At 44.6% G+C, this 27109-nt stretch overlaps 1 pseudogene; it reads right to left on the reverse strand.

Moving 5' to 3' along the window:
- Nucleotides 1-27109, reverse strand: part of LOC115477138 — a 75356-nt pseudogene that overhangs the window by 12428 nt on the left and 35819 nt on the right.

The raw sequence follows: 27109 nt of genomic DNA on the forward strand, positions 1-27109 counted from the left end.
CCGTATAAGTCTGCCCAGCACTATCCCCGCCTCCCGCCACCGGCTCTGCCACCCAATCTCGGCTAAGCTCCTTAGGATCCATTCCTTCTGAACAGGATTCCTTTATGTTTGTCCCATGCGTGTTTGAATTCTGTTACCGTTTTCATTTCCACCACCTCCCGCGGGAGGACATTCCAAGCATCCACTACTCTCTCCGTGAAAAAATACTTCCTGACATTTTTCTTGAGTCTGCCCCCCTTCAATTTCATTTCATATCCTCTCGTTCTACCTCCTTCGCATCTCCGGAAAAGGTTCATTTGCAGATTAATACTTTTCAAATATTTGAACGTCTGTATCGTATCACCCCTGTTTCTCCTTTCTTCCAGAGTATACATGTTCAGGTCATCAAGTCTCTCCTCATACGTCTTGTAACGCAAATCCCTTACCATTCTCGTAGCTTTTCTTTGCACCGCTTCAATTCTTTTTACATCCTTAACAAAATACGGCCTCCAAAACTGAACACAATACTCTAGGTGGGGCCTCACCAACGACTTATACAGGGGCATCAACACCCCCTTTCTTCTGCTGGTCACACCTCTCTCTATACAGCCTAACAACCTTCTAGCTACGGCCACCGCCTTGTCACACTGTTTCATCGCCTTCAGATCCTCAGATACTATCACCCCAAGATCCCTCCCCCCGTCCGTACCTATCAGATTCTCCCCGCCTAACAAATACGTCTCCCGAAGATTTCTATTCCCTAAGTGCATCACTTTGCATTTCTTCGCATTGAATTTTAATTGCCAAACCTTAGACCATTCTTCTAGCTTCCTCAGATCCTTTTTCATGTTTTCCACTCCCTCCCGGGTGTCCACTCTGTTACAGATCTTAGTGTCATCCGCAAACAGGTAAACTTTACCTTCTAACCCTTCGGCAATGTCACTCACAAATATATTGAACAGAATCAGTCCCAGCACCGATCCTTGAGGCACTCCACTACTCACCTTCCCCTCCTCCGAGTGAATTCCATTCACCACCACCCTCTGGCTTCTGTCCGTCAACCAGTTCCTAATCCACTTCGGGTCCTATCTTCAGCCCATCTAGTTTATTTAAGAGCCTCCTGTGGGGAACCGTGTCAAAAGCTTTGCTGAAATCTAAGTAGATTACGTCCATAGCTCGTCCCTGATTCAATTCTCCTGTCACCCAATCAAAGAACTCAATGAGATTCGTTTGGCACGATTTCCCTTTGGTAAATCCATGTTGTCTGGGATCTTGCAACTTATTGGCTTCCAGGAAATTCACTATCCTTTCCTTCAGCATCGCTTCCATTACTTTTCCAATAACCGAAGTGAGGTGCAGTGGTGCAGCCACAAGTAAAGCAGGAGCTCCTTTTGTGGACACTGCCATGATGTGCAAAAAAAAAAAACATGCGTAAAAAAGAGCTCGACTTAGCAATGTACGTGCGTAAATTCTAATTTTTGCCAATTAGTGCTCATTATTGCTGTTAAGAGCTGTTAGCAACACTTAACAGCTTGTTAAAACAATTAATCTATGCACATAGTCATACAATATGCCTAGATTTATATATATTTTTTATTTCTACCCCACGCTTTCCCGCTCATGGCAGGCTCAATGCGGCTTAGGTACTTATTTGTACCTGGGGCAATGGAGGGTTAAGTGACTTGCCCAGAGTCACAAGGAGCTGCCTGTGTCTGAAGTGTGAATCGAACTCAGTTCCTCAGGACCAAAGTCCACCACCTAACCACTAGGCCACTCCTCCACTGTTGCTACTATTTGAGATTCTACATGGAATGTTGCTATTCCACTAGCAACATTCCATGTAGAAGTCGGCCCTTGCAGATCACCAATGTGGCCGCGCAGGCTTCTGCTTCTGTGAGTCTGACGTCCTGCACGTATGTGCAGGACGTCAGACTCACAGAAACAGAAGCCTGCGCAGCCTTCTACATGGAATGTTGCTACTGCAGCATTCCATGTAGAATCTCCAATAGTAGCAACATTCCATGTAGAATCTCCAATAGTATCTATTTTATTTTTGTTACATTTGTACCCTGCGCTTTCCCACTCATGGCAGGCTCAATGCGGCTTACATGGGGCAATGGAGGGTTAAGTGACTTGCCCAGAGTCACAAGGAGCTGCCTGTGCCTGCAGTGGGAATCGAACCCAGTTCCCCAGGACCAAAGTCCACCACTCTAACCACTAGGCCACTCCTCCACTCGTGGAAGCCCACATAACTCTAATAGTGCTATATAAAATTCAGAGATCTATGTACAAAACGTATGTGTTTTTCGCTGTGTTTGCCAACTTAGGAAAGAGCCATAGGACTGGTGTAAGTTTGTGCCCCTAAGTTCTGGTGATACACGTGTAACTTTGCACCTTGCCCATGCCCCATCCACACTATGTCTACATATATGCCTACCCTCAAATTATGCACGTGGTAAAATATCTACCTATTTATGAATAGTGTTTAAGGCAGAAATCTGGCATATACATGCATAGGGGGAAATTTCTATATCTATGACACCGAATGTTAGGCAGAAAAGCTGTTGTAACGGATGCTAGGCACCAGAAAGAGGGCAGAAATGCCAGATCCGCCTGAAAACACACTTACGAGCCCATTTATAGATTAGCTTCTAAGTGTTTCTGCATGGATCTGCAAAGGGGGTGTGGCCACGGGAGGGAGCATGGGCAGTTCAGGGGCCGTCCCTTAAATGGTGCGCAGTGTATAGAATTTGGGGGATCCACTGCCAGCTTGCTCACTGGGATTTACACCTGGTTTCAGTGGTGTAACTCCTTGCGCCAAAGTTGAGTGTGGATCCTGGCGCTATACGCTATTCTATAAAGAGCTGGATCTCAATGCCGAATTCTGAGTGCCATTAATATCATTTATAAGTTAAGAGCAGTTTTAGGACTAAAAACAACCAAACCTGAAATATTCCTCAATTATTACTTTAAAAGGAGTGAGCCTGTGAAGACTGGATTACTTTAATCAGTGGGATTTGAATTAGAGACTTAAGTATATGTATCGTTAAATAACTTCTGGGTTTAAAAGAGAAAGAATGTAATCAGATCTATTATTTCTAACTAATATTGGACAATAAGTATGTTTTCAATTAAATGATTAGACTATACACCGTATTGGCCTTGAAGAAGCCAACCAGATGATCAATGTGGAATAATGAATTAGACGAGTAATATCTGGGGATAAGTTAATACTACATTTTTTTTCTGTTACTGTTTAATTGATCTCCTTGTCTTTTACACTCTCCCTATTTAGTGGTCTAAGGAAGACAATAGAATTACCTGACTGAAATAATTCCTATATATTACCTTCTCTGTATTTCTGGCAAGTTGTTTTATCGCTTGTAAAAATTTAAATGGTTATAAATAAAAAAAAATAAACAACCAAACCTGCTGTGACATACGTGTAAGTCGATGCCAAAAATGGGTCCAGCATTGCTTCCCCTCTATCCTTCCCTCTTATTACGCAGCATCTCTCTCCCACCCCTTCCCAATGCATGATCCATCTCTCTCTCCCCTCCATCTGTAGTTCAGCATCTCTCCTCTATCTCAACCCCCCTCCCCAACCTGTATCTTCAAACTTGTCTTCTAGAGAATTCACCTAGGCCACCTTCTGCCTGTTCCAGAGCATTCCCTTTGACCCTTTCCGCCCATCCAGAAACAGGAAGTTACGTCAATGGTGGCGGGAAGGGTCAGAGGGAATGGTCCAGGACAGGCAGCAGGAGGCCTAGGTGTATCACTGTGCTGCTGCTCTCTAGAAGACCAGTTTGAAGGTACACAGGTGGGCGGGGGCAGGGGGGATGGTTGAGATAGAGATAGAGAAGCCATACCATGAGTGGGCAGAGAGAGGAAAGTGGAAAGAGTGGATCACACTGCTGATGAGGGCGGGGTGATTCATTTTATTATAGGACCCAGGATAAGATAACCCTGTTTTATTGAAATCATTTAAACATCTACATTTTCAACTTATGCATGAGTATATAGGGTACATGCCAGTATTCTAACAGTTTACAAGCATATCTGCTGCCTAACTTTGTACGATAACCTCCTATGTGTTAACCAGTGGCGTAGACACAGGTGAGCCTGGGTGGGCCAGGGCCCACCCACTTTGGACTCAGGCCCATCCAAAATTGTGACACTCTTGTTGTGGCTGGTTGGGATCCCCAAACCTTGCCAGCTGAAGATTTTCTCTTCCTGGGCAGCCAGCAGCACTTTCCTTGAGCTGACGCTGAGGCCGGTCCTTCTGCACATGCTCAGTTTTCGCCCATGCAAAAGCACTCAGCATGCACAGCCTGCTGGTAGCAGCGTCAGTAGCGTCAGTTGAGGCAAGTGCTGCCGGCTGCCGTTTGGAAGAGTGCTGGCTGCTCGAGGAGGAGGAAATCTTCAGCTGGCAGGGTTTGGGGATCCCTGCCTGCTCAAGTATTTAATATTTGGGGTTTGTGGGCAAGGAGGGGTGGGGAGAGGAGCAAACCAGAGGGGGGCCGGGGGGGGGGCAATTCCATGCCCATCCACCTTAGGCTCAGGCCCGCCCCTGGTGTTAACACATACTAAACAAGAGTTTAGGAGGTTGTAGACGTTAGAGAAATATGTTGCATCTCTGTCTGTTGGTTCAGTCTGCAAGGGCCCTTGGGGGTAGCACATATCACCATGTCATCCTTACTCAAAGTGCTGTTATCCTTTCAGAAGTAAGCACGGGGGAAGGATAAGGACTGGGACGACTCACCAACCTGCAATGAAGAAGGTGATGAAATTATCCACCATGATGTCATCATCATAATCTCCTTCTTCCTCTGAAAGAATGGATAGAAATGACACTATTTGTACCAGTCTGTAAGTACGTTGTAGTGAATTCATTGCATGGTGTGCAAGAGGCTGTGCAGAGCAGAAGACCAGCTAGCCCAGTGCGCTGCCACAATTATCAATTTGCTAAACACATGGGGAGGAAGAAGAAATTCTAACACACCCTACACACAAATCAGACCTGACGCATCCAGGTTTCTGCAATCATATATAAGTGAAATCAACATATCCCGAAATGCATTTGGGTACCAAACATCAATCTCTTACTGTGAATTACATATGCGTTATAGTGGCACAAATTTGGTGTAATTCACCACGTAAGAGATTGATGTTTGGTACCCAAGGCATTTTGGATATGTTGTCGAAACGTGATTGCATCAGGTTGTTGTCGTCAATAAAATCCATTTTCTGCCATAATGGTTGTTGTTCTTTATTGGCCTTCCTGTGTCTACTGACCAGGTTGTATTCTTCAGGTTCTCCGGTCATTTTTATGCCTGCTGTATATAACATGGAAAACTAAAAACTAAATCACAAATCCCCAAACCCCTCTGGTATCCAATACACACAATATCCACCAATCAAAGGGATCAAAGTCAATAACAGAACTTCTACAATAATATACATACACAATGTAATCATTTAAGACTAAACATCTAAGACCCTCAGAAATATAACTCACCCAGGCAGCTAACCAGAAATCGAGTAGCTAAAGAGGGTGGACAAGTTTTTTCACTCATCGGGTCCTTCACACTGCAAACAGGGAGGATGTAAAGATTATTGAAAAGTTGAGTTGAGCGGTATTAAGAAGCACTTGGTTTTCCAAGATGCTGTGATTGTACAGCGCAAATATAAGCACGTGTTTCAAGTTTTCTTATTCTGAGATTCTACAGTAGTAAAGTTTATAGTGAAAGAGTAAATTTGAAGGACTATTGCTGATAGCGGGGATGGACGACTTCCCTATGAAGAAAGACTAAGGAGGCTAGGGCTTTTCAGCTTCGAGAAGAGACGGCTGAGGGGAGACATGATAGAGGTATATAAAATAATGAGTGGATTGGAACAGGTGGATGTGAAGCGTCTGTTCACGCTTTCCAAAAATACTAGGACTAGGGGGCATGCGATGAAACTACAGTGTAGTAAATTTAAAACAAATCGGAGACAAGTTTTCTTCACCAACGCGTAATTAAACTCTGGAATTCGTTGCCGAGAAAGTGGTGAAGGCGGTTAGGCTTAGCAGAGTTTAAAAAGGGGTTGGACGGATTCCTAAAGGACAAGTCCATAAACCGCTACTAAACGGACTTGGAAAACTCCAAAATTCCAGGAATAACATGTATAGAATGTTTGTACGTTTGGGAAGCTTGCCCAGGTGCCCTTGGCCTGGATTGGCCGCTGTCGTGGACAGGATGCCTGGGCTCGATGGACCCTTGGTCTTTTCCCAGTTGTGGCATTACTTATGTACTTATATGTACTATGTACTTATGTGTAAACGGATTATTGCTGCATTTATGCCATGTTAAATGTTTTCCACAATGTATTCATTCAAGTTTGTTTGTTTGTCCACACTGCTAAGAGTGAAGGAACCACATTGGTTAAGGATTTGGTTAACCAGTGTGAAGGACTCAATGAATGAAAAACTTGTCACCCTCTTTAGCTACCAGATTTGTGGTTAGCGGCATGGGTGAGTATATTTCTGGGGGCATTTAAGATGATACACTGTGTATTATATTAATGAAGAAGTTTTGTGATGACTTTGATTCCCTTGGTTTGTGGATATTGTGTATTTAACATTTTATTTAGGTTTCGCTCACACCTTTTTCAGTAGTAGCTCTAGGTGAATTACATTCAGGTACACTGGATATTTCTCTGCCCCAGGTGGGCTCCAATCTTAAGTTTGTACCTGAGGCCAATGGAGGGTTAAAGGACTTGCCCAAGATCACAAGGAACGGCAGCAGGCTTGAACCTGCCACCTCTGGATTGCAAGATCCGTGCTCTAACCACTAGGCCACTCCTCCACATGAGGCAGAACAGCCAGTTGAAAGCACGTCACTAAAGATCAATGCTCCATAAGGCTCTAGAGAAGGCTTGTCCAACCTTTTTGTATGGGGGGGGGGGGGCACATTTTATATTTTGTAACATTCGGAGGGCCAAAACACACACCATTGTATTTTGCTGCATGCTTCGTCAAATAGTAACAAATATGACAGTGCAGGCATCCTCTCCCACGGCTGCAGAAGAAAATGGCTTTCCCACCATGGCTTGGCTCTCCATATTCTAAGCCATAGAGAGCCTGGTTGAGGTAGGGAAGCAGAAATCCTACTATAAGCACCACAAGAATTACCAAGCTTCCAAGGGCCAGAAAAAGCACTTGGTGGGCCGAGTTCTGGCCCTCAGGCCGTAGGTTGGACAGCCTGCTCTAGAGGTATGGTAAGCTGGGTATGGTCTATATGGAGTAGCCTAGTGTTAGAGCACCAGTCTTGACATCCAGAGGTGGCTGGTTCAAGTCCCACTGCTGGTCCTTGTGATCTTGGGCAAGTCACTTAACCCTCCATTGCCTCAGGTACAAAATTTGATTGCAAGTTCTCCAGGGACAGAGAAATGCCCAGTGTACCTGAATGTAACTAACCCTGAGCTACTACTGAAAAAGGTGTGAGCAAAATCTAAATAATAAGATATGGAATGTTGCTACTATTGAAGATTCTACATGGAATGTTGCCACTTTTTGAGATTCTGGAATGTTGCTACTATTTGAGATTCTACATGGAATGTTAATGTTGCTATTCCACTAGCTATCAATACTTCAATCATCTGGTTTCAATATCTCTACAAATTCAACATGAAGGAACTTTATATAAGAATCGGTACCCAACTTATATCACATATATTTCTTCAGATGATTAAATATATATTATAATGAACCTCAGCGATGTCAGTCAACCTCCTTAAATATAAGATCAACTTCAAAACATCAGTTCTTCATAGGTTCTTATTTCTTATTTAATCTAATCAGTATTATTTATATCAGCCTTATTTAATGTTAAACACTTTTAGGCACTTAGCTTTTAGTTTTTTGATTTTGTCGGACCCAGGGGATCAAACGTCCTGGAAGTTTGATCCCCTGGTGTCCGACAAATCAAAAAACTAAAAAGCTAAGTGCCTAAAAGTGTTTTAACATTAAATAATGGCTGATATAAATAATACTGATTAGATAAATAAGAAATAAGAACCTATGAAGAACTGGATGTTTTGAAGTTGATCTTATATTTAAGGAGGTTGACTGACATCGCTGAGGTTCATTATAATATATATTTAATCATCTGAGAAATATATGTGATATAAGTGGGTACCGATTCTTATATAAAGTTCTTCATGTTTGAACTTTGTAGAGATATTTAAACCAGATGATTGAAGTATTGATAGCTATTGGTTGAAAATCTGGTTAAAAGAAGAATATAAAAATACTGTTTGCCTATTGATCAGTGGTACGCTATTCCACTAGCAACATTCCATGTAGAAGCCTGCCCTTGCAAGATCACTAATGCAGCCACGCAGGCTTCTGTTTCTGTGAGTCTGACGTCTGACGTCCTGCACTCACAGAAACAGAAGCCTTGCGCAGCCGCATTGCGATCTGCAAGGGCAGGCTTCTACAGGGGACTGTTGCCAGTGGAGGAGTAGCCTAGTGGTAAGAAGCACAAGTCTTGCAATTCAGAGGTGGCTGTGTTCAAATCCCACTGCTGTTCCTTGTGATCTTGGGCAAGTCACTTAACCCTCCATTGCCTCAGGTACAAAATTTGATTGCAAGTTCTCCAGGGACAGAGAAATGCCCAGTGTACCTGAATGTAACTAACCCTGAGCTACTACTGAAAAGGTGTTGAGCAAAATCCAAATACATAAATATGGGCTATAAGATACAAGGCTGGTTACATTGAAAGATAATAAAGATCCTTTGAAATCAGTCTCTTCTAATTTTATAACAGATTCTTCTACTTAGTAATCCAGGAGAAGGGTGAACACCATGTCACTCCCAAACATTTAATCACACGCAATAGTCTTTTTCAATGAATGTTTTATCATGAAGAGAGAACTATGTTAACCCAATGCTTTATATTTTCACTTTGAGGCAGCACAGAGGAACGCTTCCCTCCAAGAACCCCTCAGAACCCAGCAGTCTCCTGTCTAATAAGGCAGGTAGGTGGCCCATAAATATCCCCAAGGGGGAACCTATTGTGTGCAGCCCTCCAATCAAAACTTGGAAGGCCAATTGTGAATCGCGGGTGATTTCACTTAATGGATCACAGGCACTCAATTCAATGAATCACAATCCACCAGTGTGCATTATGGTTCCCAAATTTGGATCAGCCACCACATCCGAGGTGACCCAGGAAAATTTTGCGAATCTGAGAATTGATGCATTCCACTGAACAGTGAACAACCAAAATGCATTGGGGTGGAAGCAAGAACACTGAACAGCAGTACACCCTACTCTAATTACCAGCACTTTGCAAAATCTGGTCAAGATGTCTTGGGGCACCTCTTCTCCCCTCTGAATCGCTCGTTTCCTTTTCTGGATGCACTCTCTTCCAGTCTTCCGCAGCAGGGTTAGAGCCTCGTGAACCTCACGTACAAACTTGCGATGCTGCGGCCTGTACTGCGATGGAGACAAAGACAGCAGGATAGTTCCATTCTCACTGCAGGTCCTTGTGACCCTGGGCAAGTCACTTAACCCTCCCGTTGCAACAGGTTCCAAAAAACACCTTAGAATATGAACCCACTAAGGGCAAAGAAAGGTACCTGCATGTAATGTGTGCAGCGCTGTGTAAGTCTAGAGCACTACAGAAAATGAGTAGTTGTGGTGGTTAGACCTGGTTGGAAAAATTGGGGTGGGAGGTCTTTCTCTTTTGAAATGAAATACAGCACTAAAAACATTCTTACTGAAAAGTGTTTGTAGCTCTCATCAAGTGAATACGTTAGGCCATTGGGCACATACATGAATTTATCTTGTTGGGCAGACTGGATGGACCGTACAGGTCTTTATCTGCCGTCATCTACTATGTTACTATGGGGGCATTTCGCAAGGGACGTCCTTGCAAAACGTCCCAATCCAGGGGCGGGGAAACCCGTATTTTCGAAACAAGATGGACGTCCATCTTTTGTTTCGAAAATACCGTCAGAGATGTCCAAATCCTTACATTTGGACGTCCCTAGACATGGACGTTTCTGACTTTCGGCAATTTTCGAAACCCAAAGACATCCATGTCAAAAACATCCAAATGCAAGCCATTTGGTTGTGGGAGGAGCCAGCATTTAGTGCACTGGTTCCCTGACATGCCAGGACACCAATCGGGCACTGCAGTGGACTTCATAATTGCTCCCAGGTACATAGCTCCCTTACCTTGTATGCTGAGCCCCCCCAACCCTCCCCCCAAAACCCACCTACCCCCAACTGTACACCACTACCATCGCCCTTACCGGTGAAGGGGAGCACCTCGATGGGGTACAGTGGGTTTTGGAGGGCTCGCTGTTTCCTCCACAAACGTACAGGTACGGGGGGGTGGGCCTGCTCCAGGGACCTGCATTCCGCTGTCATTGACCTGAGTATGACATCTGAGGCTGGCATGACATATTTTAAACATGTTTTTTGAGGGTGGGAGGCAGTTGGTTAGTGACTGGGGGGGAGTAACGGGAAGTCATTTCCTGATCTCTCCGGTGGTCATCTGGTCATTTAGGGCACCTGTTTGTGCCTTATTTGTAAGAAACCCACGATCAGGTGAAAACGCCCAAGTGTTCGTCAGGGACGTCCTTGTTTTTTTTCGATTATGGGTCAAGACGTCCAGTGTTAGGCACGCCCAAGTCCCGCCTTGCTACCCTCTGACACGCCCCCTTGACATTTGGATTGTCCTTGCGACGGACTGCAGTGGAGACGTCCAAAATCGGGTTTCAATTATCCCAATTTGGATGATTCTGGGAGAAGGACATCCATCTTCCGTTTTATGTCGAAAGATGGGCGTCCTTCTCTTCGAAAATGAGCCCATACGTGACCTTCTGAGATTTACCCCCTATTTGGCAGGTAGAGACTGGTGGATTACAGCAGGACTGGAACTTGTATGCAGTCCCAGCCCTTGCGGTGGGAGGGGGCTAGCAGCCTGAGGTGGGGGGCACAATTTAGTCTGCCATGTCGCACCTCCCCCCAACGCCTCGCCACACCCCACAACAGCAAATACCTTTCTGGCGGGATCCACAAACCCCTGCCAGCCGAAGCCTTCTTCAGCACCAGTCTCTGGTGCGCCACGTTCGCTGATCTGTACTTTCTTGAGTCCTGAAGTCCTGACGTTCCTTCAAGTGGAAACTGAGCATGCGCAGTTTCACTTAAAGGATGTGCAGGAGTCAGGAGGAAGAAACACAGATCAGCAAATGCGGCGCGCCCACACATTCCTTAAGTGAAACTGAGCATGCTCAGTTTCACTAAGGAACTGGCAAGACGTCAGGACTCAGAAAACACAGATCAGCGAATGCAGCCGTGCAGGAGACCAGCGCTGAAGAAAGCTTTGGCTGGTGGGGTTGGGGACCCCCGCCAGCAAAACCAGGGGCTCGACTAAATCTGGGGGGGGGGGGGGGCCCAGGCCCCCGTGGCCCCACCTAGCTATGCCCCCATGGCCCCACCGAACTATACCCCCGTGGCCCCACCTAGCTACACCCCTGCTTGTATGTTATAAAATCATGCAGATAAGTGCCAATTTTTAATGAAGCCTGTCTCAGAGCACCCACTTTCCTTGGGTAACTTTATAAAAGGTGATTAGGCACATTTTGTCTTTATAAAACAAGCCTAACCTATGCACCTCTGGTAGCCTAAAATGACTCTCCTCTGTGGTGCATTGGGCTGATCCATGAAATAAGTCAATAGCTCAGCACTAGCCCAAAGAAGGCTGCCCCTCGCATTTCTCCTCCTCTGTATACTCCAGAGTATAACAAAGCACATTATCAATGCTTACATTTAATTAAATTAAAGCACTTTAAAGCTAGGAACAGACAATAGGATACGATGGACAGATGTAGTACAGGTTTGTAGTCCCATAAGTATTGTGTCTCTATGAAATTGCTTAGTATCCACCAGGTCCAATATCCTTCCCCTCCTCAGCATCTTCTGCCCATTCCAGAAGCATAGGAAAGATTTGGGTTTGTGTCTCACAAATAATCCTTTATCCAGCATTTGCTTTGCTTCCCAGACCTCACCTGCGCAAAAGGAGTGCGAATGTGGACAACCATGCCTTCAGAAGCTCGCAATGGCGTCAGGAAACGGCGTCTGATTTCCATCCACCAATTCAGTTCCATGCCAAACGCCACCTACAAAGAGACATCAAAGCAAAAAGTGATTGAGCTCCCAACAAACAAAACCTCACATTTGAACAGTGGCAGCCACACACATTAACCTGAGATCTTCTGGTGTCTGTTGTGAGAATACAAGGAGGTTATTGAATGAAATTGGTTGAACTGATAATATATCAGTTATATTATGGGACACAGAGGTAGCGACAGGACCTATATGAGATTGGGACTGGTTGTACTAACGGATTCTGACGCCAACTGCTCTATGGCAAAATAATCTGAAATGCCCTACAAAATGCAACTGAATATACCTTCTCATACCGTTGAGAAGGAGGTTCTGTGGTTTTTTGCATCTACATTCAAAGCGGTTTACATAGAGGGGCATAATCAAACGGGGCGCCCAAGTTTTCATGAAGGCGTCCTCGCAGGACGGCCTCGTAAGGGGCGGGACAACCCATATTATCGAAACAAGATGGGCATCCATCTTTCGTTTCGATAATACGGTCGTGGACGCCCTAAATCATGAAATTTAGGTCGACCTTAGAGATGGTCGTCCTCGGTTTTTGGCGATAATGGAAACCGAGGATGCCCATCTCAACAACGACCAAGCCAAGCCATTTGGTCATGGGAGGAGCCAGCATCGTAGTGCACTGGCTCCCCTCACATGCCAGGACACCAACTGGGCACCATAGGGGGCACTGCAGTGGACTTCAGAAAAAGATCCCAGGTGCATAGCTCCCTACCTTGGGTGCTGAGCCCCCCCAAACCCCCACAATGTACACTAGTACCATAGCCCTTAGGGAATGAAGGGGACACCTACATGTGGGTACAGTGGGTTTCGGGTGGGCTTTTGGAGGGCTCACATTTACCACCACAAGTGTAACAGGTAGGGAGGGATGGACTTGGATCTGCCTGCCTGAAGTACACTGCACCCACTACAACTGCTCAGGTATCTGCATACTGCTGCGATGGACCTGAGTATGGCATTTGAGGCTGACTATGAGGCTGGCAAAAAAGTATTTTGAAGATTTTTTTTGAGGGTGGGAGGGGATTAGTGACCACTGGGGGAGTAAGGGGAGGTCATCCCGGATTCCCTCCGGTGGTCATCTGGTCAGTTCGGGCACCTTTTTGATGCTTGGTCGTGAAAAGAATGGACCAAGTAAGTCGCCAAGTGTTCGTCAGGGACACCCTTCTTTTTCCATTATCGGCCGAGGACGCCCATCTCCTAAGCAAGCCCCCAGTCCTGCCTTCGCTACACTGCCAACTGTGAACTTTGGTCCTCCCCGCGACGGAAAAGAAGTTGAGGACGCCCAAATCGGCTTTGATTATGCCGATTTGGGCGACCTTGCGAGAAGGACGCCCATCTCCCGATTTGTGTCGGAAGATGGGGCGCCCTTCTCTTTCTTAAATTCACCTGATCGTATATACAGGTACTTGTTTGTACCTGGGGCAATGGAAGGTTAAGTGACTTGCCCAGAGTCCACAAGGAGCTGCAGTGGGAATTGAACCCAGTTCCCCAGGATCAAAGTCCGTTGCACTAACCCACTAGGCTACTCCTCTCCAAATATGGCCAACTGATTCCTTTTTCAGATACAATGGTCCCCCTTTACATCAGAAACTGAGAGCTAACCATCTGCTGCAACGTCCAGTTATCATAGGAAAATGTGACAGTTCTGAAACACACTACACTATGAAATACGAAGGGCTGGGAACATGATTTATTAGTTGCATATAAACAGGACAAGGGTTTCGGATTCATCCGCTCTTCCCTGGCATTCTTACCTTGCAGATAACATCCAGGGTGACACAGTTGATCATAGCGTGGAAGGGCACCTCTTGGGGTACCGTCCGCCTTCTCTTCTAACTTGTCCATCAGTTGTCTGCTTTCTCATTGAAAATCCCCATCATGTCCTTCAGGTACCTGGTAATCCAAGGGGACACAGGAAGCTCTTAATCCACCACAACCAGCTCTGAGAAGTCAGTGCAAAACTACAAATTCTCTTATTTCCCTCACCATAGTGTCCTTCAGATGAAACTGTTTGGTTGACAATACAGGAAGCTGCACCAGGCCATGTAGAAACAGTCTAAATGGTACACAGCTGACAAATGCAGAGTTTACGATTGCACACCAATTAGAGAATGGCACGGGCCAAAGTTTGTCCCTGTCCCCATGGGTTCTTTCTCTGTCCCCACAGGTTCTGTCTCCGTCCCCGCCCTCTCCCCGCAGGTTCTGTCCCCTTCCCTGCTCCATCCCCATGGGCTCTGTCCTCATCTGCAGGAAGCCTTGAACATTATGATTTTATATTTAAATCTTTGTATTAAAGTATGAAACGGAGCACTATGATATGCAACGCTTGTGTATAAATTACAAATAGAAAACAATAATAACAGCGAGCAGTTATAATAACCCTCCTCACCACCACGCTCTACTCTTCCAACCCCAAAAATAGATGATTTACTATCCCAAGGAATCCTAATCCACCCTGTTAAAATGTCCAGGGATACAAAATTCACCCTGTTCTATATGCCTAGCTCCGTCTCTACCGGTTTTCAAATCTATGCTGAAAACCCACCTTTTCACCACTGCTTTTGGCTCCTAGCCACTACTCAATTGCCCCTCCCTTGTTCCTTCTCACCCAGTACTTCCCTCGCCCTTAATTGTCTTGTTCTGTCTGTATTATTTTTAGATTGTAAGCTCTATTGAGCAGGGACTGTCTCTCTATGTCAGGTGTTCAGCGCTGCGTGCGTCTGGTAGCGCTATACAAATGTTAATAATAATAATAATATGCCCTAGAGGGGAGAATATGCCCTATGAGCACTGTTATGATTTTTTAATCTGTGGATGAATAAGAAGTCATCGACAATCTCAGGATTCAGTCTAGCTCCCCTGTCTTCCACAGTCCTTCCTGCAATAGAAGATGTCTTCTTAGAAGATATACTGGTAGCAGGATGTACAGATCCCCTATGCAAATTTTGCTAGTTGTGCCAGCAAGTTTGCTTGTTTTTCCAAAAAAAAATCAAAATATTCGTTGTTTGCATCACTCAAACACAAATAACAGTCCAGTTCATTAACAGGCTTCAAAATAGAAAATGACACAGGGACAAAGTTTTTGTCCCCATCCTCGTGAGCTGTGTCCCATCCCCGTGTCATTCTCTAGAACCAATCTCTGCACAGTCAAGCTGGACCACGATGCATTCTGCCCTAAGACTGAGCCTAATTGATTCAGAAGGGAAAGACTGGCCTAAAAAGTTTTATTACTAGTATTAGAAAATGATTTCAAAGTGTGTGGGGATACTTAGGCAAATATATTTACAGGAAAGGTGTGATGATCCCTTGAAATAACTCTACGTATCTCTGAGGCTTGAACATGAGAGTGCTTAGAGTCTTCTCTCTAAGGTTCATGGTGCAAATCATGTCAAACAACTTTATATGTATTTAGATTTTGCTCACACCTTTTTTTCAGTAGTAGCTCAAGGTGAGTTACATTCAGGTACCACTGGCTATTTCTCTGGAGGGCTTACAATATATTTGGTACCTGAGGCAATGGAGGGTTAAGTGATTTGCCCAAGATCACAAGGAGTAGCAATGGGATTGAACTGGCCTGAAATTAAACATGACCAAAACCGAGCTTCTAATTTTTCCCCCCAAAACCCCCTCCCCACTCCCCCCGTTTCTGTTTCTGTTGATGGCTCTCTCATTCTCCCTGTCTCCTCAGCTCGAAACCTTGGGGTCATCTTTGACTCTTCTCTCTCCTTCTCTGCTCATATCCGCAGATTGCCAAGACCTGTCGTTTCTTTCTTTACAACATCCGTAAAATCCGCCCCTTTCTTCCGAGCACTCTACCAAACCCTCGTCACACGCTTGTCACCTCTCGTTTAGACTACTGCAATCTGCTTCTTGCTGGCCTCCCACTTAGTCACCTCTCCCCTCTCCAGTCGGTTCAAAACTCTGCTGCCCGTCTCGTCTTCCGCCAGGGTCGCTTTACTCATACTACCCTTCTACCTCAAGTCACTTCACTGGCTCCCTATCCGTTTTCGCATCTTGTTCAAACTTCCTTCTACTAACCTATAAATGTACTCACTCTGCTGTTCCCCAGTATCTCTCCACACTCGTCCTTCCCTACACCCCTTCCCGTGCACTCAGCTCCATGGATAAATCTTCTTATCTGTTCCCTTCTCCACTACTGCCAACTCCAGACTTCGCGCCTTCTGTCTCGCTGCACCCTAAGCCTGGAATAAACTTCCTGAGCCCCTATGTCTTGCCCCATCCTTGGCCACCTTTAAATCTAGACTGAAAGCCCACCTCTTTAACATTGATTTTGACTCGTAACCACTTGTAACCACTCGCCTCCACCTACCCTCCTCTCCTCCTTCCTGTACACATTAATTGATCTGATTACTTATGTTTTGTCTATTAGATTGTAAGTTCTTTGAGCAGGGACTGTCTTTCTTCTATGTTTGTGCAGCGCTGCGTACGCCTTGTAGTGCTACAGAAATGCTAAATAGTAGTAGTAGTGGCCACCTCTGGACGTCAAGACCAGTGCTCTAACCAATAGGCTACTCCTCCACTATCTATTTCAGAGCTGATACTAGATGTAACTATATAGAAATCTCTGAAAACCCATCTATTCAAGGAAGCTTATCCAAACGCCACGTCCTAACTCTACGAATCCATCTATTCATTACCTGATCCTGCAACAACGGCAATGACTCAGACCACGTCTCCTCCAATTTTCACTATGCTTAATCCCTGAGTTGGGTCCAGGCAGTCCATGAATTTTTCATGATCAGTGGTATTGAGTGTTAGCGTGGATCGTAGTTTTATAATTTTCTCATTGAAGTATTTGGCGAGGTTGTCTGCTGATGGGGTGTCTGTGCTGGTTGTGGTAACAGTGTGGTATCTAGTAGTTTATCCACGAGTGGTAGAGTTTATGTGTGTCTTTATAGTCTGGTCCTATTTTGGTTTTGTAGTATGTTCTTTTGGTGTGTCTTATTGAGTATTTGTATTTTCTTTGCATTTGTTTCCATGCATTAAGTGTGAATTCATCTTTCATTTTTTTCCATGCTCGCTCTAGTCTCCTAACTTGTGTTTTAGTGTTTTCAGTTCTTCGTTGAACCAAGGTATTGCGATTTGTCTTCGTGTGGATCTTATTTGCAATGGTGCAATTTTGTCTAGTGTGTTCCTACATCTGTCGTCCCAATTTATTAATATAATGTTTGGAGTCTGTTTGTGTTGCCCATTCATTATTGCAGATCTGTTGCCAGAATTTTACAGGGTCAATTTGGCCTCTCGTGGTGTAGGTTGTGCGTTCCTGCTTGAGGTGTGTACCTTTTTTCCGCCACTGTAGGGTGAAGTTTAGTTTATAGTGATCTGACCATGGTATGTCTGTCCATTTTGTGTCTTTTATTATAAGGTTTAGGTCTGGGGATAGTTTGTGTGTGAAGAGGTCAATTGTGTGTCCTTTGACGTGCGTGGCTTGCATACTAGGCCAGTAAGGTCCCATAGTTGGAGGAAGTCTTTGAATTCATGTGCGTTGGTAGCATTAGGGTCTTCTAGATGTATATTTATGTCCCCGATAATAAATAGGCTGGGATTAGAAACACAAATATTTGATAGAAATCCATGAAGTGTGATTGGCATTCTTGCCAGTTTCCGGGTGGTCTATAAAACAAGACAACATTTAGGTTATCAAGCAGGTTAGTATGGTTAATTCTGACTGAGGCGATGTCAAGTTTTGGTGTTATAGACTCGGCCGTAGTTGTTACAGTGAAGTGAGATCTGTAGATTAGTGCTAGACCTCCTCCTCGTTTCTCTTTCCTTTTCCAGTGAGTAATTTTGTAGCCTGGGGGGCAGAGTTCCAGAATTACGGGGTCCTTTTGGTCGTGGATCCAGGTTTCGCTGATGATTAGTAGGTCGAGATTGTCTTCTGTGATCCAGTCTGTTATCATTGTTGTTTTATTAACAGCTGATCTGGCGTTCACGTATCCTACTTGGATTATTTGGTAGGGGTCCGTGTTTGATGTTGTGTGGATTTTTTTTTAGCTGTCGTTCCTTTATTTCCCTTCTGTTGCGGTTGTCTGCGTGTTGGTAATGATCCGTTGTTTGAGTTGTTGTCATTTTTGATAAGGTGTGTTGTGTCCGATCAGTCTTTGGTGTGTGTGTAGTATGGGTATCATGTTGCTTTCAGTGAGTGGAGTGGTTGTGGTTATGTGAATCAATGTTATGGAGTAGATTACTAGGAGCAGTTTGACGGTACTCATTTAATCTATCTGGGCTGCTCGAGCGTTAACCTTAAGAAATTACAAACAAATCAAAACACCGCTATTAAAATGATCTGTTACTCAAAGAAATTTGATCAATTCAACCCCTCCCCCCCCTTTTGAAAAAAATTCCATTAGTTGCCTATGGGACAGTGTATTATTTTCACACTTCTCATGCTTACTTTCAGAGCCTTTAGATTAGAAACATCTGACAACTTAGCATCCTTAACTATCCCTTATTCCCCGATACGCTTACTACGTTTTATAAATGATTACCATTTGGTACTTCCAGGGCCAAAACTTGCTCAGCTTCAACCCACCCGTCACTATGCATTCTTCACTGCAGTGATGTTCCTTGGTCGGCTGCCACACGGGACGGATTGCTGCTGCTGCGCACCCCCCCCCCCCCCCCAGATGCAGTGTTGTCCCCCCGGGGTGCAGTGCCCGCCAACCCATGCATTGCTCTTACCACCTGGGGTGCTGGGAGCAGCTGCACGGCTGTTGGCTCTGCTGGTTCCCTGCTCCCTCTGCCCCAGAACAGGAGGTAACATCAGAGGGAGCAGGGAACCAGCAGAGCTGACAGCCATGCAGCTGCTCCCTGCACCCCCCCCCACCCCCCCGCAGCGTGCACTGCCCCCACCTCCCTGCCCTCGATACGCTACTGCTTCACTGCCCCTTTCTTCTGGCATTCTCTCCCCCTCTCTATCAGGACCGAGCCATCATTCCAAAATTTTAACGTTGAAATAAAATCCTGGCTCTCTAACCAAGCTTAGAGCACTATCGCCTGATCACCAACCTATTTATATGGTTGTCATTGCTCTCCTACTACCCTACTCAAGGGCGTAGCCCAGACCTCACAGTGGGAGGGGGCCAGAGCCCGTGGGGGGGGGGCTCATTTTGATCTGCCGCCCTGCAGCTTTTGCTGCCCTCCCGCCGCCTCGTCACCCCCACTGCCCTGCCGCACCCTCCGCCATCCTGCCACTCCCCACAAATATCTTGCTGCGGCATGCTCATTTCACTAAAAGGAGCGTGCTGGACGTGAGGGGAAGACAGAGCTGGGCAGGCAACGCAGCAGTGCCGGAGACCGGCGCTGGACAGCGCTTCAGCTGGCAGGGGTTGCGGACCCCCTGCCAGCAAAAACCAGGGGCCAGAGGAAATTGGGGGGGCCAGGCCCCGAGGCCCCACCTAGCTACACCACTGCCCTACTCCCTCTTTCTTTCCCTCCCGAATTACAGCCCCACCTCTCTTCATGTCCTTCTCTGAACCCTACTTTTCCCTGTCAAACAATGAAGTTCCTTTCCAACATTGCTCATTCTTTTACATTATTTTATGTGCACCCTCAGGTCTGCCAGTTAGTTTGAGCAGTATACTAAATTTGAATAATAACTATAAATTAAACTATAAAAAGAAAAATGAACAGCAGTCGCTTGAAGGAGAATTAGCAGACCACAGACAGGAAAGAAGAAAAGAGAAACTGGAACCAACATGACGAACAAATAAAATGTCCAGAGCACTAAGGTAGGAAAAAGTATTTTAACTTGAACGTTTTTAAATGGAATATGTTAAGTTGGGAAATAAGTATAGCAAAAGTCTTTGTATTATGTTTCAGTAGAAAAGGAATACAATTCTGTTTTATTAAGTGCTTATTATCTTTCCACCCAAACCACATCTCCTCTCCCCCACTCTCTATCTCAGGTCGATGGCACTCTCAACCTACCGTCTCATTGCCCTCAACCTCGGAGTCATCTTCGACTCCTCCCCTCTCCTTCTCCGCACATATCCAGCAGTAGCCAAGACCTGTCGCTTCTTTCTCTACAACATCAGCAAAATTCGCCCCTTCTCTCCTCGGCACACCACCGAACGCTCGTCCACTCTCTTATTACCTCTCGCCTTGACCTATTGCCAACCTACTCCTCACTGGCCTACTACTTAACCATCTATCCCCCCTTCAATCCGTTCAGAACTCTGCTGCACGTCTTATCTTCCGCCTGGACCGATATGCTCATGTCACCCTCTCCTCAAGTCACTTCACTGGCTTCCAATCAGGTACCGCATACAGTTCAAACTTCTCCTACTAACCTACAAATGCACTCAATCTGCAGCCCTCACTACCTCTCTACCCTTATCTCCCTTACGCTCCTACCCGAAACCTCCGCTCACAGGACAAATCCCTTCTCTCTGCTCCCTTCTCCACAATTGCCAACTCCAGGCTCCGCCCTTTCTGCATTGCCTCTCCCTATGCTTGGAACAAACTCCCTGAGCCCATACGCAGAGCCCCCTCCCTGCCCATCTTCGAATCCTTACTCAAAGCCCATCTCTTCAATGTCACCTTCGGCACCTAATCATTTTACCTCTATCCAGGAAATCTAGACTGCCCCAATGGACTGTCTGCACATGTTGTCCATTAGATTGTAAGCTCCTTTGAGCAGGGACTGTCCTTCTTTGTTAACTGTACAGCGCTGCGTAACCCTAGTAGCGCTTTAGAAGTGTTAAGTAAGTAGTAGTAAGTGTTGCAGTACATGCTAAGTTTAACTTTTTGGTGTTCCCTGTTCAATTTTTGTCTAAATATTTTTATTGTAATTTTGTGGTCCCTTGTTCTGTATTTGATGAGGGTCTGTCAGTGTGATAGATTGTAACGGCAGGTGGGGAAATCAGAGGGGAGGTGAGGGAATCGTAATATGACATAAGAATAGCCATACAGGGTCAGACCAATGGTCCCATCAGCCCAGTATCCTGCTTCCAACAGTGGCCAATCCAGTGAAGTTGTCATAATAGTAGAAGCAGCTCTTGAAGGTTGCTTGGATTTGGGGAATCAGAGTAAGTGTTGAATCTAGTGTATTCCAAGGTTCCTGACTTGTGATTTGAGTGGGGAGTTCGTACTTTCCGAAAGAGATTTTGATGTCAGGTACATGTCCAACTTGTGTTAGGGACCCAGAGAAGCTTGGTTTTACTTGGGTTGATGTTAGATAGGTAGTCAGGTTATTCAGGGCTGTAGATTAAGTCGGTTCAATGGATATGAGTAGCTGCACATCATCCACGAAGATGTAGAACTGAGTGTCCATTGACCGAATCAGCTATATAGTGGCTTGAGGTAGATATTGAAAGAATAGGTGACAGTATTGATCCTTGTGGTATCCCACAGGTCAATGGCCATGGTGGTGATGAAGTGCTGCCAAACATTATGGATTGTTGCCTGTCTGATAGATAGGATCTGAACCACGCAAGTATTGTATTTAGGTCAATCAATAAAGTTGCAGCATTTATCCTTTTCTGTCCAATCCCATGCACTAACAGAACATCATTGGTAACCTGCTGACACACCTAAGCCACCACCAGTGGTATAAATATAGTAAGCAGAAACAGACGTATTGAGGACACGGAAGTAGAACATGACTGTGCTCAGAAAGAGGTTGATAAGCTCCCAAACTTACGTTTTGCTGAAGGCAGGGTCCATGATTCTACGCTGCTTGTACCACTGTTCATGGTTGAAATTTGTGATCAATCCTTTACCCATAAACCTAGGGTAGAAAACAAACAAGTGTCCTTCAGAAGTGGAGGGCAGGCGGGTAGAAGGCTGTTCTATAATAGAAATCTAAGCGCTTGGTTGCATTGTAGAATACTAGCTTAACCTGTTAATGGCATACCTAATATTAAGGAACCCAAAGTCACACAAAACCACAAAACTGCTTAAGTGCAAGTGTCTAAGGCCCAAAAGTAACATGGCGCTAGAGGCCATTAGCTTCATACTAGCGCCTGCATTTACCTGCCACAGAATGTTCAGAGGCCCAGAGCAAACACACGAACCATATAAGTAGCATGCTAATGTAATCAAGCTCATATTAATGAGCCATTTTGAATTCCTCCCCAATGCTCAGAAAGAACGCCCGAAACAGAACTGCCTTACCGTTGCAAAACATAACGCCAGGTCAGAGCAGACGTTAGGGGTGTTAGAAGAGAGGATTTCCCATGATTCTCATGCTTCTCTCATGCTTATTTCTGCAAAATCTGCTGGTTTTGATTGCTTTTGGAAGCAGAAGGAAGCCCATGTAAGCCCTTAAGCACAGGTCACGAGAAACAGCAGACCCAAGCGAAAGTACACGTTAGCATCTGTTTCTTGCATCTAAACTCAAAGCGTCCATACTAACAAAAAAAATAAAAATAAAACACCTAAAGTGAAAACGCACATTGGCGTCATGTTTTCCTGCGTCTAAATTTAAGCGTCCAAGCTGAAAAAAATAAGCCCGCTTATATTTAGGCTGCAGAAAACAGATGCCAAGTGTGCTTCACTTCGGGGTTCTACCAGGCGCAGGCGCACAGGAGCTGAGCTTACTGCGGTACTCTTCTGCACATGCGCCAATTCTCCCACACCAAGTGCAATCCTCACGCCAACTCCCAAACGCTCAACGCAACGAGAGTGCCTATATTTGCATCTCATTAGCATTGCGCATTAGGACATGGTTCTTCTGTGCTGTCCGGCGGTACTTTTACAGTGCCATTCGGAACAGCGCCAGAGTTTTCAGCAAATGGAGAAGGCAGGGATTCTTGTAACTTACAGTATTCCTGCAATTTACCTGTAAAATGGGAATCCTGCTTGTGTGAGAGTACGGCAAAGCAACAGAAGAACAGTGACCCTTGTAGTCAAACAGACAACCAGTCACAACAAGGGTGACAAAAGAAGGGGGCTGCAGACCATGAGAACCCAATTATCACCTTTATTAAGCACCCAAGACTCGACACGAGTCGTGTTCGGCCAAAAGGCCTTCCTCAGGAGTCTAAAAACACACACTATATAAAAAATGCATAAAAATGAATACAAGATTAACTACATACACTCAAAAAACTTGCATATAGACACAGCATAAATAGAAAAAGAAACATGTAAATAACATATAATTCAGGCATAATCATATGGTCTTTTCGGATAATCAATTTAAACACAGTGCTCTTAAAATCTATCGATTTTCTATAATAAAAAGCTGGATAACAGTTTTTTTCCTTTTCTACCCCCCTTCTTTTGGTTTTTTTCCTTTTCCCTTCCGCCCTCTTTTTCTGTTTCAGACTTTATAAAGCATTCCGTTTGGAATTGGGCTCAGATATACATTAACACACATCCTACATCAGGTATTTAGTTTGCATTAATTTTTATTGTTCTATGCTGCTTTGTTATATCATTTTTTACAATATATTTTTTCATATTTAAGCTGCAATTTTTATAATTCTATGTTCCATGCTTGTACTTGGCAGTCATTTCTTTTAATATTGTTATCCAGCTATTTATTATCCTTATTTTTTATTTATATTGTCCATTCATACTGGATCTCTCAATTACTTACATGCTTGTATCTATTTTTAAAAGTCATATATTTTTTTAGGTCGCCTTTTATTGTATCTGTATTTGTCGATAGATTTTAAGAGCACTGTGTTTAAATTGGCCTGGTTGGGGAGGGACCCTTGCCACTCTCCCTAGGTTGATTCTTTTGAAAGGGAGAGAGGAGGAGTGGTGGTTTTGGGCATAACTGCTATACTGAACTGCGGGGAGTTTGAACCCTTTCTGAACTGTTGTGTTTGGGGAATTGTTTTGCTAACTGCTGACATGAAACTGCTGGGGAGGGTTTGAACCCTTTCTGGAGCTACCGTGTTTGGAGAATTACTTTGCATAACTGCTATACATGAACTGCTGGGAGTTTGAACCCTTTCTGAACTGCTGTGTTTGGGGAATTGTTTTGCCTAACTGCTGACATGAACTGCTGGGGAGGGTTTGAACCCTTTCTGGAGCTACCGTGTTTGGAGAATTACTTTGCATAACTGCTATACATGAACTGCTGGGAGTTTGAACCCTTTCTGAACTGCTGTGTTTGGGGAATTGTTTTGCCGAACTGCTGACATGACATGCTGGGGAGGGTTTGAACCCTTTCTGGAGCTACCGTGTTTGGAGAATTACTTTGCCTAGCTGCTACATGAACTGCTGGAAGTTTGAGCCCTTTTTGAGCTACTTTGTTTGAAGAATTTCTTTGCATAACTGCTTTATATGACCCTGCTGAGATTTGGAACCTTTTGGGCTTTTTTTGTTTTGATTTGAATACTATGCTGTTGAAACTGCTATGCTTCTTGAGAATGCTGTGGTGGGGAACTACCTTTGGAGGAGCAGTTGACACAAAGGGATTACAATAAAGTATAATGATCTGACCTTGTGGATTGCTGTGTGCTCTTTAGCAGTGGATTACAGCACACAGCTCAGCTAAAGGGCCGAGGGACTCAAGAGGTCTCCCGGTGCAGGAGACTTTTCCAAGAGTCTCCTGGTGGTAGAGACCTTACACCTTTCAATTCTTACCAGGCCTCCCAAGATTCAGATGAGGAAAACTGTGGGCGTCTTTTACTAAGGCGCGCTCACGTTTTTAGCACATGCTAAAATTGTGGGCACGCTAAACATTAGAGATGCCAATGCATTCCTATGGGCATCTCTAATGTTTAGCATGCCCACAATTTTAGCATGTGCTAAAAACGTGAGCGCGCCTTAGTAAAAGATGCCTTGTATGAGCCAAAATTCAAGCACATCAGTCAGGTCCCCTTCTCCCCTCAGATTCCAACAAACCTTAACTCGTTACATCAGGACTGATTTTTCTAGGTCCTCCAATTTATCTGATTGCTGTTGTAGCAAGATTTGCAGAGAGGTAATTTGTGGCGTCATCTAGCTGTGTCAGACTTCATTCTAACAATTATATATAAATAAGCAAATCTCACAGCTTAAACAATCTGTCAAGACTTTTCAACATGATTAGGGGAAATGAAAATCAAGCAGCATTACTACTACTACTACTACTACTTAGCATTTCTATAGCGCTGCCAGGGTTACGCAGCGCTGTACAAGTTTAACATGGGAAGGACAGCATAAAATGTATTGAACTTTTTCAGGATCTTGCCAGGTATTTGTGACCTGGCTTGGCCACTGTTGGAAACAGGAAGCTGGGCTTGATGGACGTTCGGTCTGACGCAGTGTGGCAATACTTATGTACTTGGGATTCTGAATGGAATCTGCTACTCTTTGGGGTTCTACATGGAATGTTGCTACACTTTGAAATTCTGCATGGAATCTTGTATTCTTTAGAATTCTAGAATCTTGCTGCTCTTTGGGGTTCTACATGGAATGTTGCTACTATTTGAGTTTCTGCCAGGTACTTGTGACCCTGGATTGGCCACCGTTGGAAACAGGATGCTGGGCTTGATGGACCTTTGGTCTGTCCCAGTGTGGCAATACTTATGTACTTATATATAAATTGTTAGAATGAAGTACATAAGTATTGCCACACTGGGACAGACCAAAGGTCCATCAAGCCCAGCATCCTGTTTCCAACGGTGGCCAATCCAGGTCACAAATACCTGGCAAGATCCCGAAAAAGTTCAATACATTTTATGCTGCTTTCATTTTTCATTTCCCCTAATCATGTTGAAAAGTCTTGACAGATTGTTTAAGCTGTGAGATTTGCTTTTTAAGTTATGTAAATTGTACTGTAAACCTTCCAACACCAAGTGAGTAATTTCTATCACAGAAGGTGACCCAGAGCAAGTTTAATTAGTGCTACCTCCACCATCCAGGCTTCCAGCTCTCTATTTCTTTTGGCTTTTTGACATTTCCAAAGTTGTTTTAATAAGAAGTTTGTCCATACACTGGCGTGCAGTGAAGATATCGCGAAATTGTAAAAAAAAAAAAGAGCACGCAAAAATTGATGTTGAAGGATTGCTCAGCTCGCTTTAATGTGCGTTAACATTATATCGCGATTAGTAAATGAGACAATTCGCTCTTTTTGTGCGTGGGATTTTAGCAAGCCAAACCAACGTTTGCATTGGAATGCACTTAGTCCCCATCTCTTGCTGCATCCAATATCCTTCCCCTGGAGCACCCAGTGTCCTTGGAAACCTCCAAATAGTGGCTTGTCCCAGGCTCCTGACCTTGGAGCACAGGGCTATACTTCCACATTATTTCTAAACCATAATATTTGCAGGAGATTTACGGCTTAAAAGGAGATGCATTGGTAATATTTCATACCTCTTCCCAAACAGTTCAGACAACATATCATAGGTGTATGGGTCTTTTGGATACTTCGGTGACATCAGATACTCCTGGAACATAAAGCAAAGGGTTAAAGGGCACAGTTCAGCATATCACTTGATGCTAAATTCAAAATCTTTTCTGTGACAGGAAAAAGGATCCTTGGAAACAAATTCAGACAGTATGTTTCTAGATATTTAAACTAGAGGGTTGGGGCGACAAAAGGAAACAAGGGAATTCAGAAAGTTACCCCAGGAAAAAACATGATGGCAGAGGGAAAGGTCATATAACTACTACTACTACTACTATTTAGCATTTCTATAGCGCTACAAGGCATACGCAGCGCTGCACAAACATAGAAGAAAGACAGTCCCTGCTCAAAGAGCTTACAATCTAATAGACAAAAATAAATAAAGTAAGCAAATCAAATCAATTAATGTGAACGGGAAGGAAGAGAGGAGGGTAGGTGGAGGCGAGTGGTTACAAGTGGTTACGAGTCAAAAGCAATGTTAAAGAGGTGGGCTTTCAGTCTAGATTTAAAGGTGGCCAAGGATGGGGCAAGACGTAGGGGCTCAGGACGTTTATTCCAGGCGTAGGGTGCAGCGAGACAGAAGGCGCGAAGGTCTGGAGTGGCAGTAGTGGAGAAGGGAACAGATAAGAAGGATT

The sequence above is a fragment of the Microcaecilia unicolor genome, chromosome 9, assembly GCF_901765095.1.
Source record: "Microcaecilia unicolor chromosome 9, aMicUni1.1, whole genome shotgun sequence".
NCBI lineage: Eukaryota > Metazoa > Chordata > Amphibia > Gymnophiona > Siphonopidae > Microcaecilia > Microcaecilia unicolor.